We start from the raw sequence: 16,674 nt of genomic DNA on the forward strand, positions 1-16,674 counted from the left end.
ATTGGGGTGCAGACCGTTAAATGCTTCTGCGTATCTACCGGGCACTTATTAGATCAAAACTTGACTACGGCTCGATTGTCTATGGATCGGCTCGCAGCTCCTATCTACAGATGCTTGACCCTATCCAGAATCAGGGACTGCGTCTGGCACTTGGAGCTTTTCGAACAACACCTGTGAAGAGTCTCCATGTGGAAGCTAATGAGCCATCTCTAGACGATCGACGAAAGAAATTATCCTTACAGTATGCTGCTCAACTGAAATCCAATCCCAAAAACCCCGCATTCGATCTTGTATTTAATCCACAACACCAAGACATATTAAGACAAAATCAAAAGCTCATACCAACATTTGGCATCAGAATTTCAAAGTTTTTGCAGGAACTAAATATAAATTTCGACACCATTGACGAGTACACCATATCGGATGTACCACCATGGCTCATTCAAACACCTGATATCAATTTATCTTTTGCATGAGAGGGCAAAGTCCAGTGCATTACCCGAAGAACATAAATCCTCCTTTCGGGAGAAAAGGCAATCATCTGTTCGGGCTCTCTTTCGGTTCTTCAGGCTTTGAAATCAAGATGCCCTAGAAATACTCTAATTCAAGATCTTTTAATCCGAACATTTCGATTATCTTCTAAAACTCAAATTATTTATCTCTGGATTCCCAGTCATGTGGGTATAAAGGGGAATGAACAGGCTGATAAAGCAGCTAAGACTGCTCTTCGCCTAGCACAGATTTGAAACTACCATACACCGACATCAAACCTTCAATTCAGTCAGCCATCAAACACCATTGGCAACAAAGGTGGTCTACCGAAACAAACAATAAACTGTTTAAAATTCAACCTACACTTAATCCTAAACTGTCCAGTCGGAGAGACCGCAGAGAGGAAGTTGTTCTCTCTCGGCTCCGAACTGGACACACATATTTTACACATTCCTATCTATTGAGAGGGAAGGATCCTCCCACATGCCAGGCATGTGATTCTCCTCTCACAGTGGATTAAGCACATACGAGATAAGTACTACGAGGTCTCCGACATGTACACTTTGTTTCATGCCGTGAGACATAATCGTATTTTTAATTATCTCAAAGAAATCGGTATTTTAAACAAAATATGAACGTTTTCTCATCATATCATATCATCGTATCAACTCAACATTTCATCGTTTCATCAACTTTGTGCATGAGTTTTCTCATGTGTTTTAGCCAAAACTATTTTATCCCATGTAAACCTTTTTTTTTATCAAATAAACGTTTACAATCTGTGTTTTAGTCCTTACCTGCCTTTTCTTACCCTGATCTTTTATCCTGATACTAATGCATGACTTGTAGTTTGGCCCATCCTCGATACTCCAGGGGTTCCGAGCACTTACGATCTCTACACCCCAGGACTATCTCATAGTAAAACTGGAGGCAACAGAATAGAACAGATAATTTAGTCGTTTGATGTACATCAAAAGAGCCGTATAACGGTACACTGTGGTTGACTGTATGGCTTTGAAGTTGGGCGTCGCTCTCTCTGTAGTCTTCAGAGGAAATCTTTGCTGGTCTGTGATTGGTCAAATGTTTTCCGCTGAGCTGCCTTCAATTTCACTATGAGATAGTCCAGGGGTGTAGAGATCGTTAGTGATCGGAACCCCTGGAGTATCGAGGATGAGTTAGGCCCTAAATGACCTTAGTTGTCGATGGGCCGTAAAACTCAAACAAACAAACAATCACGCAGGATTTGCATCTATCGAGATTTTGGTATTCAATTGGTTTAATCAGAGATATTCCGATACGTTTGTTTTCGCGAAAAAATTGGATATTAAAACATATCGGAATACCTCTGACTAAACCGATTGAATTACACTGCAGGGGAAGTCACTCTAATCTCTCTCAACTAGGACGTTGCTTTCGATGTCACAAGTCAGAAAGCGCCTGTAATTTTGGATAAAATATTGCGTTCGACTATATAGACATCATTTATATTCTTTTGCATGGTATGTGTGTGATTATGGATTATCGGAGGACTGATGCGTGACTATGACTCTAGGAAAAAGGTATACTATTGTGAAAAAAATCCCTTTAATCGAGGGCGGGACTGTCGTCCCTTTCTCTGTTAAAGCGAAAAGTCGGGCAAAGAAGGGCTAAAATCGGTAAAATGGTGTTAATATATCCAGTATAATTTCTTATGAAATAGAAAAATAAAATCTCCCATGAAAATCGCTCTGTATGCGAAGAAATTAATATTTATTATGGGAATCCTAATGCGTCCTCCCGACCGGCTATCAGTGCAGTTCAACCACATCCACCACTCTCCGTAGTAAACAAAACATGGCTACCGTAGTTTTGAACCAAAAGGTTTCCGCCAAAAAAACCCAACTGACTCACCTAAAATGCGAAAGGAAAGGCAATGGAGCAGCGACAATCCCAACAAATGACTCGGTAAACATTATGACGCATGTAGAGTGTTAATACAATTTGTTATAGTGAAGAGAACAGTTCAAACGAGCACGCGGCTCCGGACCGCTACTGTACGTACCTAGGCCTACTACCCGGTACTCCCTGCTCAGCTGATAGTGAGTCTTCGTATTTTGATCATTATGTAAATAGTCCCTAGCAGTATTTTTTCATGAATGAGTGGTCACATATGGTCACATGTTTTATACCTGTTCCCCAATCGCGTAAAACGTAACCCTGGGGTAAATAGCGGTTCTTTCGTGGGGCCTCTTTAGGGGTAATGAATGCCCTGTACAGCTTATATTTATAAAATGTACCGTTGTAATGCATGTACAGTTAGAATGTAACCGCTAGTGCATTATCAAGCTAAGATTTGTTTCAATTAATCTATAATATTATGCTACCGGTCAATTCATACAGTTCTGATGTATATATTTATAGATTTTTAATTTGTAAATTATTGTTCTGTACATGTTCTGGTAGTGTTATACACATACATTGTATGTAGGATTTACATTGTAGGTTAATTCAGTATTGCCAACTCACCCGATTTTTCCGGGTTGACCCGTTTTTTAGACATTTTAGAATGCCTAACCCGATTGACCCGGCGGGTCACCAAATAACCCGATTTTCAGCACTGGGACCAAAGTGTCAAAAAGCTCACAAAAAGTATGTCAGATATAGCCATTAGCGCAATTTTAATTATATATCAGGGCTTAAGACTCATATCAGGCCCTTGCATAAACAAACTTTAATAAAGGTGTGAAATTGTAGCAATTATTCTATTCAGTCATGCATCACGATGTCTATGATCGTTTTTAGCCAGAGCCAGCTAGGAAAATTAGACAGGGCCAATATTAATTAATACTGTTCAAAATCAGATCTAATCTCTTCAAAATTCTTCAAAAGCACAAACACTTGTGATTTCAGACAAAGATTTACTCACATGAATACATGTAAAACATAGTAAACGTGAACGGTGTCCTGTTGCAGTAGGCAGGCAAGCCAATCATAATGGCCGCCATTTTGTTTAGTCAAAGATAATAATGAAACCGGACACGTGTAGAACAAAAAATCCGGATTTTATCAAATATTATTTTAAAAGATTTTTTGATACAATATTTTTATTAATTATCAGATATTAATTATGTTATTACAAAACAAGAGGCCCAGAGGGCCTGTATCGCTCACCTGGTTTTTTGTTAGTAATTGACTCACAAAGTTTAATTTTGAATCACAACCAAACAATGATGCTATTGATACCATACAATTATGCTATCCACTACATAGGTTCAGAGACAAAGTAATTTATATGAAAATAGTAGCCTAATTGACCTTTTTGACCACGTTTATAGTGCCGTTTAAGGCCAGGGGGTAAGCCCTATCATTTGTACAATTTCAAATCCCAACCCTATAAGGATGCTACCATTGCATTATAAGTGCTCTTCCATTCTTAGTTGCAGAGAAGAAGTCGTTTATATGGAAATAGCTAAATTGACCCCTTTTGACCCCACCCTTCAGGCCCCCGGGGGGTCAGCCCCATCATTTGCACAATTTTGAATCCCAACACTATAAGGATGCTACCATTGCATAATGGGTGCTATGCCATGCTTAGTTGCAGAGAAGAAGTCATTTATATGGAAATAGCCAAATTGACCCCTTTTGACCCCGCCCCTCAGACCCCCGGGGGGTCAGTCCTATCATTTGCGCAATTTTGAATTCCCACCCTAAAAGGATGCTACCATTGCATTATGGGTGCTATACCATGCTTAGTTTCAGAGAAGAAGTCGTTTATATGGAAATAGCCAAATTGGCCCCTTTTGACCCCGCCCCTCAGGCCCCCGGGGGGTCAGCCCTATTATTTGTACAATTTTGAATCCCCACCCTATAAGGATGCTACAATTGCATTATGGGTGCTATCCCATGCTTGGTTTCAGAGAAGAAGTCGTTTATATGGAAATAGCCAAATTGACCCCTTTTGACCCCGCCCCTCAGGCCCCCCGGGGGTCAGCCCCATCATTTGTACAATTTTGAATCCCCACCCTATAACGATACTACAATTGCATTATGAGTGCTATCTCATGCTTAGTTTCAGAGAAGAAGTCGTTTATATGGAAATAGCCAAATTGACCCCATTTGACCCCACCCCTAAGGCCCCCCGGGGGTCAGCCCCATCATTTGTACAATTTTGAATCCCCACCCTATAACGATACTACAATTGTATTATGAGTGCTATCTCATGCTTAGTTTCAGAGAAGAAGTCGTTTATATGGAAATAGCCAAATTGACCCCTTTTGACCCCGCCCCTCAGGCCCCCGGGGGGTCAGCCCCATCATTTGTACAATTTTGAATCCCCACCCTATAAGGATGCTACCATTGCATTATGGGTGCTATCCCATGCTTGGTTTCAGAGAAGAAGTCGTTTATATGGAAATAGCCAAATTGACCCCTTTTGGCCCCGCCCCTCAGGCCCCCGGGGGGGTCAGCCCCATCATTTGTACAATTTTCAGTTAGTAGCCCATAAGGATGCTACCAGTCAAATTTTGTTGAAATCCGACCAGCGGTTATGGAGAAGAAGTCGATTGTTGACGGACGCCGGACGACGGACGACGGACGCCGGACGCTGCGGTATCCCATAAGCCCACCTCGGTCCTTTGGACCAGGTGAGCTAAAAATCATCATAAATATTATTGAATAACAAAATGAAAATAATAAATATATGCATATTTAAGGCTTTGAAAAAGTGTTAAAAATTACACTAAAATGTTGTTTCGCATATGACCCTTGTTTTGACCCTTTCACCCGTTTTTTCATGGGTGATCACCCGATTTGACCTCGTCAGAGGTTGGCAATACTGTAATTGGTAAAATTGTATTGTATATGTTCTGATATACACATATACATATGTACATGTAGGTTTTAGCTTGTTCTTTAGATATATTTGGAGGACACATACAGTATTATTTCTGGTCATAATAATAAATAGTGTTTGTATATTTATTACAACTGTACCTGGTTCATGTGTATATGACAAACTTTACAGAGTTGAAATGTACTGCAGCCATATGCATGTATCATTTATAATTATTCTGAATTTTTGTTGGAACTATAGATAATGAATTTTGTATCTTTTTTGAAACAATATTTGATTCTATCAAATGCATCAGTGACACATTCACAACTTATTAAATATTTTCTCTAAAATAAAAAAAAAACCTGTAGAATGAACCTACATTTATTCATTTATATATATTTGAAATTCATCGTTTCAATTTTTGTCATATTCAACAGATATAAAAAATTGTTGGTTCTTTTTATCCCCCGCGAAACGCGTTTGCGGGGGATATTGATTTGGGCTCTGTCCGTGCGTCCGTGCGTCCGTGCGTCCGTCCGTCCGTCCGTCCGAGTATCGTTTCCGGGCTATAACTCCTAAACCGTTCAACTTGGCTACACGAAACTTTCTGTACATGTTAGGCTAGTGCTCTAGTTGTGCCTTTTGCTAATGGGAACCTTTCATTTTCGATACTTTTTCTGTTACCATGGAAACTTATTCAAAAATACCATATTATTAAAGTTTCCTTTCTATTCCGGGCTATAACTCGAAAACCGTTCAACTTGGCTACACGAAACTTTCTGTACATGTTAGGCTAGTGCTCTAGTTGTGCCTTTTTCTAATGGGAACCTTCCATTTTCAATACTTTTTCTGTTACCATGGAAACTTATTAAAAAATACCATATTATTAAAGTTTCCTTTCTATTCCGGGCTATAACTCGAAAACCGTTCAACTTGGCTACACGAAACATTCTGTACATGTTAGGCTAGTGCTCTAGTTGTGCCTTTTGCTAATGGGAACCTTTCATTTTCGATACTTTTTCTGTTACCATGGAAACTTATTCAAAAATACCATATTATTAAAGTTTCCTTTCTATTCCGGGCTATAACTCAAAAACCGTTCAATTTGGCTACACGAAACTTTCTGTACATGTTAGGCTAGTGCTCTAGTTGTGCCTTTTTCTAATGGGAACCTTCCATTTTCAATACTTTTTCTGTTACCATGGAAATTTATTAAAAAATACAACTGGGCGCGGGGGATAATGCCAAGCTTTGCGGCTCCTTGTTTTTCAGGCACCATGCATGCATAGTGACATGAATACAGAAAATTCATCCCTTGGACCTGTATACAAGTGTATGTATACATATACATACAATTAGCATCATATGAAGACTGAAGAATGTTGATTTGAGTGCTCTTGAAAGTAAACTTTACCAATATGGACCTAGAAGATCATGAACAGAACATTTAAACAGTATTAATTTTTTAAATGTTCCTTTCAATTGTAATCATTAAATAAAATTATGATGCAATACTTTTTCATTGTTTAACTTTGTAGAAATATTTGTTTATATTAGTCCTCTAGATCCAGTGATTATAATTCTTGCATCCATATGCCTGCCCATTTGTTTGTCAGGGCTTGTGAGATAGCTTTTCAATTACTTTTTAAAATATAAGGATTTTTTTACATATAGCAATATAGATACCATTGTCTTAGGATTTCTAAATTCTACTTTACAAGAGAGTAGACTCAACATATAAATAAAACCATAAAACTAGCAAGTTATCTGAAATGTTACAATCTTTTTGTCTGAACCAAATTTCACATTTATTGTCTATGTGTAACTTGTACATAGACCATTTATGTATTAATACTGTAGTAACAGTGATTACAAACACATAGACTAAAATGCAGTATGTAGTACTATGTACATCTGTCTTTGATTTGAGTTCTAAACAAAAAAGTGGTACCTATTGGGAAGTTGTGACTTGGGGGGGGGGGTGAAATACAGAAGAAATAGCTACACATGGAAAAAAGAAAGATATACAGTACCATATGGATTCAAAGTTGCTCCAAAATCAATGAGACTAACCAAAAAAAAGCCATGTAAACCCCAAATATGCAATGACCAGATCAATGATAAAGCACCCTTCCACTTCCAGTTATCTGTAGTTATTTCTTCTATATTTCAACCCCCCACCCAAGTTACAACTTCCCAACCTCATGATTCTTCTGTCTTTTAGCCCCCCACCCCACCCCCCCACCCCACCCCCCCCCAACACACACATACCTGATTGATTGTCATGTTATTTCAGGTTCCTATTCAGGTATTATTCCTAAAAACCAAAAAGGGTATACACACTGTGTACTCTCAAAGGAGGGGAACCACTTCATTCAAAAATGGAATTTACAATTTCATCTTAATTTTGAAATTTTCAATTTAATTATTAATTACTGGACTATTAAAACAGTATTGAACCCCTCGGCTACAGACAAAGTACTGTGGTACACATTTCTCTTAATTAATTACTTTTCTTTCAACTCAATCATCTTTTTCTCCAGAGCACAAAAAAGAACAGGAAACAACAGAAAAGGAAAGTAACATACATGTGGGCCGATATGTTTTCTGGAAATATATATGATGTGTTAATTCTCACAGCATAGGCCTACATGAATGTGAAGAATTAAATATTATCAATGTTTGAGAGAATTTCCTAGTTGTAATTCTATAGCAGCTACATGGAATGTACGTTTACATATATACATTGTACAATACATATACATCATAAAAGTTTCTTTCCTTCCAGCTGGACATTCATGTCATCTCTCTCCAGAACTCAAATATTGTTTACAAAAGAAACCCAGAGACATAGATAATTTAATTAAATCTTTGCAAAAAACTACACGAATAATAGAACACATATATTGTACTTGTAAAATATCTATGTATGAGCTAATTTATTTTCACATCTTTGACAGCTACATGCATGGACGTTGTATGGAACGTTTTTGTGTGGTTTTAAATGGGAAATTATGTTACGATTATTTGTATTTAACCTTCACGATTCGGTTGATGTAAAATACGACGAATGCGATGCTGCAATAATTGCCCCTTGCCGGGGAACCATCTCTGCATCGGCCGAATATTTGTGTCGATGTCCATGTATAAAGATGCTTTTATCGAAAAATGATTACAAAGCATTGTCATTAATGTAAGAATACTTCATTTGCATCAAATGTATCATCTCAAAACAACAATTTACATACCGCATTAGTGGTTTATCACACGAAACGAAACCGACACGACTGAGAAACACATGTCCATGTTGACATATCCACGCAGCCTCGTTTTCAAAGAGTTTGGCGAATTTATATTTAGAACTGTGCTAAATTTACACGGGGCTTCCCCAAAATTTCAATGGTCAAAACTGGACACCGTAAGCAGAACTTGACCATCATTATGGTATACAATGACTTTTGGAAGGCCAAAGAACGCATTTAGACTGGTTTCCTTTGCCCGACTATTAGTAAATATCCCGATTTCTTAATAATTTTTCAAATCTCGTATTTTCTGAAAAAAATCACATGTCTGTCATATATACTCATCAGTCCATCCACCAAATAAAAAAAAATGTACGACAACATCCATTTTCATTGAGTTGGCCCCCTGTGCATAAAGTCAGTTAGGAAGAAGAGAAAAGCTAAGATCCTTAATTTAGTCGCCTTTTACGATCATGCAATAAGGAAAGATGGTACAGTTGTAATAGTATACCATGTTCGAGACATTACTTTTAGGCCTAAATGTCTTATTTAGTTTAGATCACCATCGTGTAACAATGATAATCAGACAATGTGTAGATGCTAATTAACGGGACACACTAAAATGCGGAATGACAGTACATACTAAAACGGAGTGAAAACGGAATATAGGAAAACGCAGAAACATATGAGATTTAGTTCAATATTTTCTTTGCCTTTTCTCTGAGCTTAGTAATCTCTGGATAAAACCTTTTTTATTTAGTTGGTAGAAAAAATATTATTAAAACTGTTCGTCTGTACTACACCTGGCTACCGTGCACTAACACAAGCTCATAATTTATGAAATGGCTTATAATATCGTCATATCATTGTTTTATTTCCATATTCTGTCCAATCAAATGGTAAAGCTTCGACGTAGCCCACTAAGCGTTTTAGGAAGCTAATACTTGTTAACATTAAAGGCCCACTACCTTTCCGAAACGGCTTTTAATTTTTAAAATGGGAATGTAAAACAAGATCGATAATTTTGTAGAGTTGCAAAAGTTATTAGCTTACCGTTAATACTACATTTATCATCACCTTCTGAACGATTTGATTAGAATAAATAAAATGTTTATTTTCATAAAGCGGGTCGTATTATGTTTCCCGCCGTCGTCCTAAGTACCGCGCTGTAGTTGATTATCATTGCGCCAGACGGCAAAACAGCGAATTGACTCTCAAATGTTTTCATATATTACGCAGGAAATCTTGCATATGTTTGGTGTCGTAACCTTATTTTAGGTCATCGGTATGCATTTTCTGATGTTATTAATGTTTTTTAAGAAACCTTTATATTTTGCTCCGGAAGGGTAATGGGCCTTTAACTCCTTAGTTTGCCTTCCAAATATGAAACTGTTAAAAGGGGGATAACTCTTATTGCTTAGGATTCCCAACGTTGGCGCGAAAAATCGTTTTTTTTGTTGTTGTTTCTAAAATGCATTTAATGAGTGCATCGTAACACAATCAAATCCTTCTATAGTCCTAAAATATTTTACAAAGCTACACAAGCAATTCCTTCATGTGAATTTCACGTTAAGGCCCTTGCACATGAAATTCACGTGAGTGAATATTACCTTCAAGTGAATGAAAGAGTCTGCACCCGAAATTCACTTTAATTTCGTTTAAGGTTCACGTGAAATTAACATGAAGAAATATTGCCTTTGTACCAGAAAACGAACATATGTCCACATTGAATATATATATATATATATATATATATATATATATATATATATATATAAACATATAAGAGCGGAAATGTGAAATTTTCATCGGGATTTGATAAAAGCTTAATTTCTTTACTTTTGATTCGTATTTTTGACTCCGAGCTCGATTGGACCCTATAGATTTAATATATGTAATACATGTATTCCACGCGGCCCTGCCATATTGATATTTACCTTATATCGAATTGTCTTGTTTACCGACGCCTAAAAATTTATACCTTGTGTGTCTGGGCCGTGATCTGCCTGTCGTATCCGTTCACATCTTCCTTAGATATGCGACAATCCTGTCTGTTTTATTTACACTATGTAATGTAAACAATTGTGGATACCATGTCCTACACATAATGCAATAGTGTAGTCTATCGCCTAGCAAAGATAATACTTTAGGGCTCATAACATTTCTAGAGTTATTTAGTTTAGCATTGTATGGCCAAATGTTTGTGATAGAGGTATGAACAGAACTCGTGCAAAATAATAAAATTATCACCATATTCTAGATACAAAAGCGTAAACGAACATTTTATTCATTTCTACTTCCAGGAATACTTCCTGTGTTTCAGTAAATAATAGTAAAGACGTCGCTATTTATCTTATTTTTGACCCAATTCTATCACGACGGAAAGAATCCATTTTGTGTTTAAATTTTCTATATCCATAAGATATTTGAAGATTTTACCTCACCTTGCGGACAATTCCAAGCCATGTACCTAAGGGGATGGATTGAAGAAGCAAACAAAATGGCAAAGTGACATTTTCCCGCCTTTGAACCTAGGATTGCATCATCGGTACTGCAGGGGTTCCGATCACTTGCGATCTCTACACCCTTGACAATCTCCTATTACCTTGAAAGATTACATAGAGAGCAACGCCCAAATTCAAAACCATACAATCAACCACAGTGTACCGTTATACGGCTATTCTGATGTGCATCAAAGGCCTATTACCTGTTCTATTCTGTTGCCTCCAGAGTTACTATGGGGAAAGTCCAGGAGTGTAGAGATAGTAAATGATCTGAAACCCTGGAGTATCGAGGATGCTAGGATTGAAGATGCAAACAGAATGGCAAAGTGACATTTTTCGCCTGTAAACACTTGATTGATAGCTACTTCCCAGTGACATTTTCCCGCCTGTAAACCCTTGGTTGATAACTACTTCCCAGTGACATTTTCCCGCCTATAAACCCTTGGTTGATAACTACTCCCCCAGTGTAAACACTGTTTTTCCCGCCTGTAAACCCTTGGTTGATAACTCTTCCCCAGTGACATTTTCCCCGCCTGTAAACACCTTGGTTGATAGCTACCTCCCAATTACATTTTCCCCGCCTATAAACCCTTGGTTGATAACTACCTCCCAGTGACATTTTCCCGCCTGTAAACTCTTGGTTGATAGCTACTTCAGTGACATTTTCCCGCCTGTAAACTCTTGGTTGATAGCTACTTCCCAGTGACATTTTCCCGCCTATAAACCCTTGGTTGATAGCTACCTCCCAGTTACATTTTCCCGCCTGTAAACCCTTGGTTGATAGCTACTCTCCAGTGACATTTTCCCGCCTATAAACCCTTAGTTGATAACTACGTCCCAGTTACATTTTCCCGCCTATAAACCCTTGGTTGATAGCTACCTCCCAGTTACATTTTCCCGCCTGTAAACTCTTGGTTGATAGCTACTTCCCAGTGACATTTTCCCGCCTGTAAACTCTTTACCATTGCCTCATAGTATTGTCGAGGGATGGAATAGTGCCCAAGCCGAAGGCGAGGACACTATCCCATCATGAGACAATACTATGAGGCAATAGTGCCCTTTCTACCAGGCCATAATGGGTTTAGTACATCACCCTGACATGAAACCTTTTTCATGTCATCGTAATAGAAGTACGTCAAACGATACCTCGCAACGCTTTCTTCATTTCCACACCAGGTTGTTACATCAAAAGTACAACATATGAATTGCCGCAGAAATATGGGATTCTATAAAAACAGGATTCAGCTTCACGAAAATTAAAAGTAGATCAATATAGAACATTAGTGAACTGTCTTCTGTAGAAAAGCAACATTTGCTTCCATCCCCGCACACAACAGCCTGTCCGCCATCTTGACGTCTTGGTCGAAGCGCAACGTTATGATGACGTCATGTAATGGTAACGTCACAATACATTCACGTTCAATTTCGCGCCACTTCAATTGTGCCCGCTTGCCCGGGCACTATTGCAAATAGTACCCATGTGTGTAGCCAATCAGAATCCAGTATTCTATCACGTGATGTACTAATTATCTATTATGGCCTGGTTGAGAGGGCCCTATTGCCTCATAGTATTGTCGAGGGATGGAATAGTGCCCGAGCCGAAGGCGAGGGCACTATCCCATCATGAGACAATACTATGAGGCAATAGTGCCCTCCCAACCAGGCCATAATGGGTTTAGTACATCACCCAGACATGAGACTGTTTTTCATGTCATCGTAATAGAAGCACGTCAAGCGATAGCCTACCTCGCAACGCTATCTTCAAGTACAACATATGAATTGCCGCAGAAATATGGGATTCTTTAAAAACGGGATTCAGCTTCATGAAAATTAAAAGTGGAACAATATAGAACATTAGTGAACTGTCTTCTGTAGAAAAGCAACTATTTCCAAGTGACATTTTCCCGCCTATAAACCCTTTCTTGATAGCTACTTCCCAGTGACATTTTCCCGCCTGTAAACTCTTGGTTGATAGCTACTTCTCAGTGACATTTTCCAGCCTATAAACCATTTGTTGATAGCCTGTACTCAGTGACATTTTCCCGCCTATAAACCCTTGGTTGATAACTCTTCCCAGTGACATTTTCCCGCCTGTAAACTCTTGGTTGATAGCTACTTCTCAGTGACATTTTCCAGCCTGTAAACTCTTGGTTGAAAGCTACTTTCGAGTGGCATTTTCCCGCTTGTAAACTCTTGGTTGAAAGCTATTTCCATGTGACATTTTCCGACTGTACCCTTGGTTGATAACTAATTCTCAGTTGCATTTTCCCGCCTGTAAACCCTTTGTTGATAACTATTCCCAGTGACATTTTCCCGCCTGTAAACTCTTGGTTGATAGCTACAGTTTCTCGAGTGTTTACTAGATAACATAAATGGCAACGTGGGACGGTCCTTTTCACATGTATCCTAGAATTAGTTACAGCTTATGCTTTGGTTTGGTTTTATTAGTTTAACATTTTATTAACAGCCAGGGTCATGTAAGGACGTGCCCGGTTTGTTGATGGAGGAAAGCCGGAGTACCCGGAGAAAAAACACCGATCAGCGATCAGTACCATGCAACTGTTTCACATATGATTCGAACTAGCGACCCAGAGGTGGTGGGCTTGTGGTAATATGTCGAGACATCTTAACCACCGCCGCCCCACACACAAATAAAAATTGGTCGAAATCATGTATAGTACAATGAAGAGTATGATTTTAATCGGGTTTGGATCTAGACCCCTAAAACTTCTAAAATGGTCTATGGGCATTCTGGTGGGTCCATAATTGTGACGGCGACTGACAAAATGGGCCCAGATGCGGCGATTATGACGTCGGAATAAATGACGTTATAAAGTTACGCACATTTTTTACCGACGTCACCACGTGTATTTGCGGAAACTCAATAAACTACGGTTCATTAAGCCCGAATTTTATGTATAAATTTAACTACCTGTACAGTATCAATACATAATATGAAGGGTAGACTGGTGAGTATCAGGTGATCAGTATATACATGTAAGTACTTTCTAACAAAAATATAAATAAATGAATAAATATAGCTGCGAACAGCACATTAGAAAAAATATTGAGATTGTTTTTCTCTTCGTTAGTCGAGATAGCAATTAATATATTCATGGAAATCAATCAAAAATAAGAGTGAAATAAATCCTGATTTATCTCAATCAGTTGTTAATGCAGTTATTTGACTGAAATTCCGGGATCCGATATGCCACATGTCATGGGATCCGGACAAAAATATTTATAAATAAATTTAATACAGTTAAACATTTTTTAACCCTATCTAGCAATATTGTTTCTCCACGTATATTCTGGAAATTCCACAGGCTTTGCTCTTTCACAACTTAATAATATTTTGCAATTTGTCGTAACATAGTTGAAATACAATATCGAAAATCAAAGTCGTAAAAGTCTCTGAAATTATACCGAATACATTGATTTCAACAAAATTTTATTTCAAACAAACAAGTTGAAATAGGATCGAACAACAGGCAGTGCCTATGTAAGTTCTCTCCCTGGTAACAAAATGTATATATACAAATGACACGAAAGAGTATTTGAAAGCATTTGAAAGTATATGTTTCATAAGTCATGACAATATATCATATATTATTAATGAGATTATAGATAGTAATTTTGTTTTTCAAAAAGTATAATAATAAAGAAATGAGAATGCAGCAGCCATGAGGAAATTACCTTCACCCACCAGATACAGACCAGAAAGTCCATGTGGCTAACAAGCCGATGGTCATCCACCAATGGGATTCAGAAATTCTACCATGGCTGCTGTATTCATATATATGATTTAAAAGATAAAATGTTGCAGAATATTGAGATAAAGTTTGGTCTAAATTTAAACGTAAGACCTTAATAAGACGTAACACGCCGTATCGCGTCGGGCTTTCAACCGCTACAAGTCGTGATGTGCCTTGACAGAACGCATCGAAACGTCTTTCATCCACCTTTGCTTGCCGTCAAAACCTGGACAAACCTGGACAAAACGTGCAGCCAAGCTGTACCAACCGTGATAAAACGTGGAAATACGCAACAGAACGTCACAAAACTTTAAATCACCATGAGATTCCGGGGAACGTGCTTGCTGCCCGTTCCACCACGGACTGCCTGGAAGTTTTGTTACGGCCTCGTACGCACTGTTACGTTTTGTTACGTCAATCCCGTTTTATTACGTCCTGTGTCGTTCACCGTCTGTGCCATGACTGCCGTGGCAAATTTTTTGACAGTTTAAAAATCTGGCACGGCATCCGCGGTAATCACGACCGCTCAGGTTTGTCTATCACGTCCTTCTGCGTTGCCTCACGTTGTCTCGCTGTCACCACGTTTTATCCACGGTGGCCTGAAACGGGGCTGCCGTGGCCGCCGGGAACAAAGTGTAAACCTAGCATACAATTTATATCAATTTGTTTGTGTATCAGAGTGTATATATATTGGTTTTAGGGTTTTAATTCTCAGAACCGTTTTTTATCCGAAATATCTATAAAGTAGAACCCTAACAATTAGGTTTAGTTCTTGGGTTGTCTAGCAGATATATTGAAAGGAAAGAGTCTGAAATGTAACTGCAATCAATCGATTCTTAAATTCGATCACTTCATCCACAGGTTTTTGTTTTATGTGCCATATTGGGTCAGTATACTAAATTTAGTAGTATATCTACATGATATAAAATAAAAAAATGTGTGGATCGGAGAACTACGAGCACTTCCTGATTCAGAATTTAAGAAATGTAAATATTCCACTCAAAACACACATTTAACAGAAAAAAAACCCAGTAAAAGACATACATCGTTTTAGTATTTTAAATATTGATTTGATAAAGAAACACAACAGTTATTAAACTGAATTGCCTTTGTTTACCATAACAACCTCCTTTCCCACCACTTTGCTGGGTGCTATATATTGTGACCACTTTGCTCGATCCGAGTGCAACTCTGAACTGTCCACATCATATCGTCTAAAAACATTAAACAAACCAGCACACTACAATCAGATTAAGAATCACTGATACAAAAACAAGATGGATCTTGAATGTATAGATATAACAGAAATATCTATACAAACGTATAATTGTATGCCGTATTGTGGATGATATAGAATGACATTATTCCGGTCATAAGGAAAGAAACATAGGGAATTGGAAATATATATCACTGGTTACCAACGTAATCAGCCTACACGACGGGTGTTTAGACATGTACACAGTGGTGTTCGAGGGTGATGGTGTCCGAGGGTGATCGCAAATAGATCGGTGGGTTCGGGTTCGATTCACTAGTACTTTGAAAACCTTATCTGACCCGAATACGATATTTCATGCATTAGTCTTTTTTCATTTGGTCATTTGATCTACATTCAATTTAGTTTTGACGGTTTTGTTTACATCATCTATTCGATTTTCGTCAAATCTTAGCACATGAGCACATACGCATGCATGTAGTTTTAATCTGTTCATGCATAAATGTAATATTATTTGACTTTTTCGTTACGTATCTCATCGGTCTTCCCATTAATGCTATTCGTATACCAACATTCTAGTTAAAAGAATCTGGAAGCATAAACACTTAAATGTTTTCGTGAAATTTTAAATAAGAACATAAGAATTAATATCATT

This window comes from Argopecten irradians, chromosome 3 (assembly GCF_041381155.1).
Source record: "Argopecten irradians isolate NY chromosome 3, Ai_NY, whole genome shotgun sequence".
NCBI lineage: Eukaryota > Metazoa > Mollusca > Bivalvia > Pectinida > Pectinidae > Argopecten > Argopecten irradians.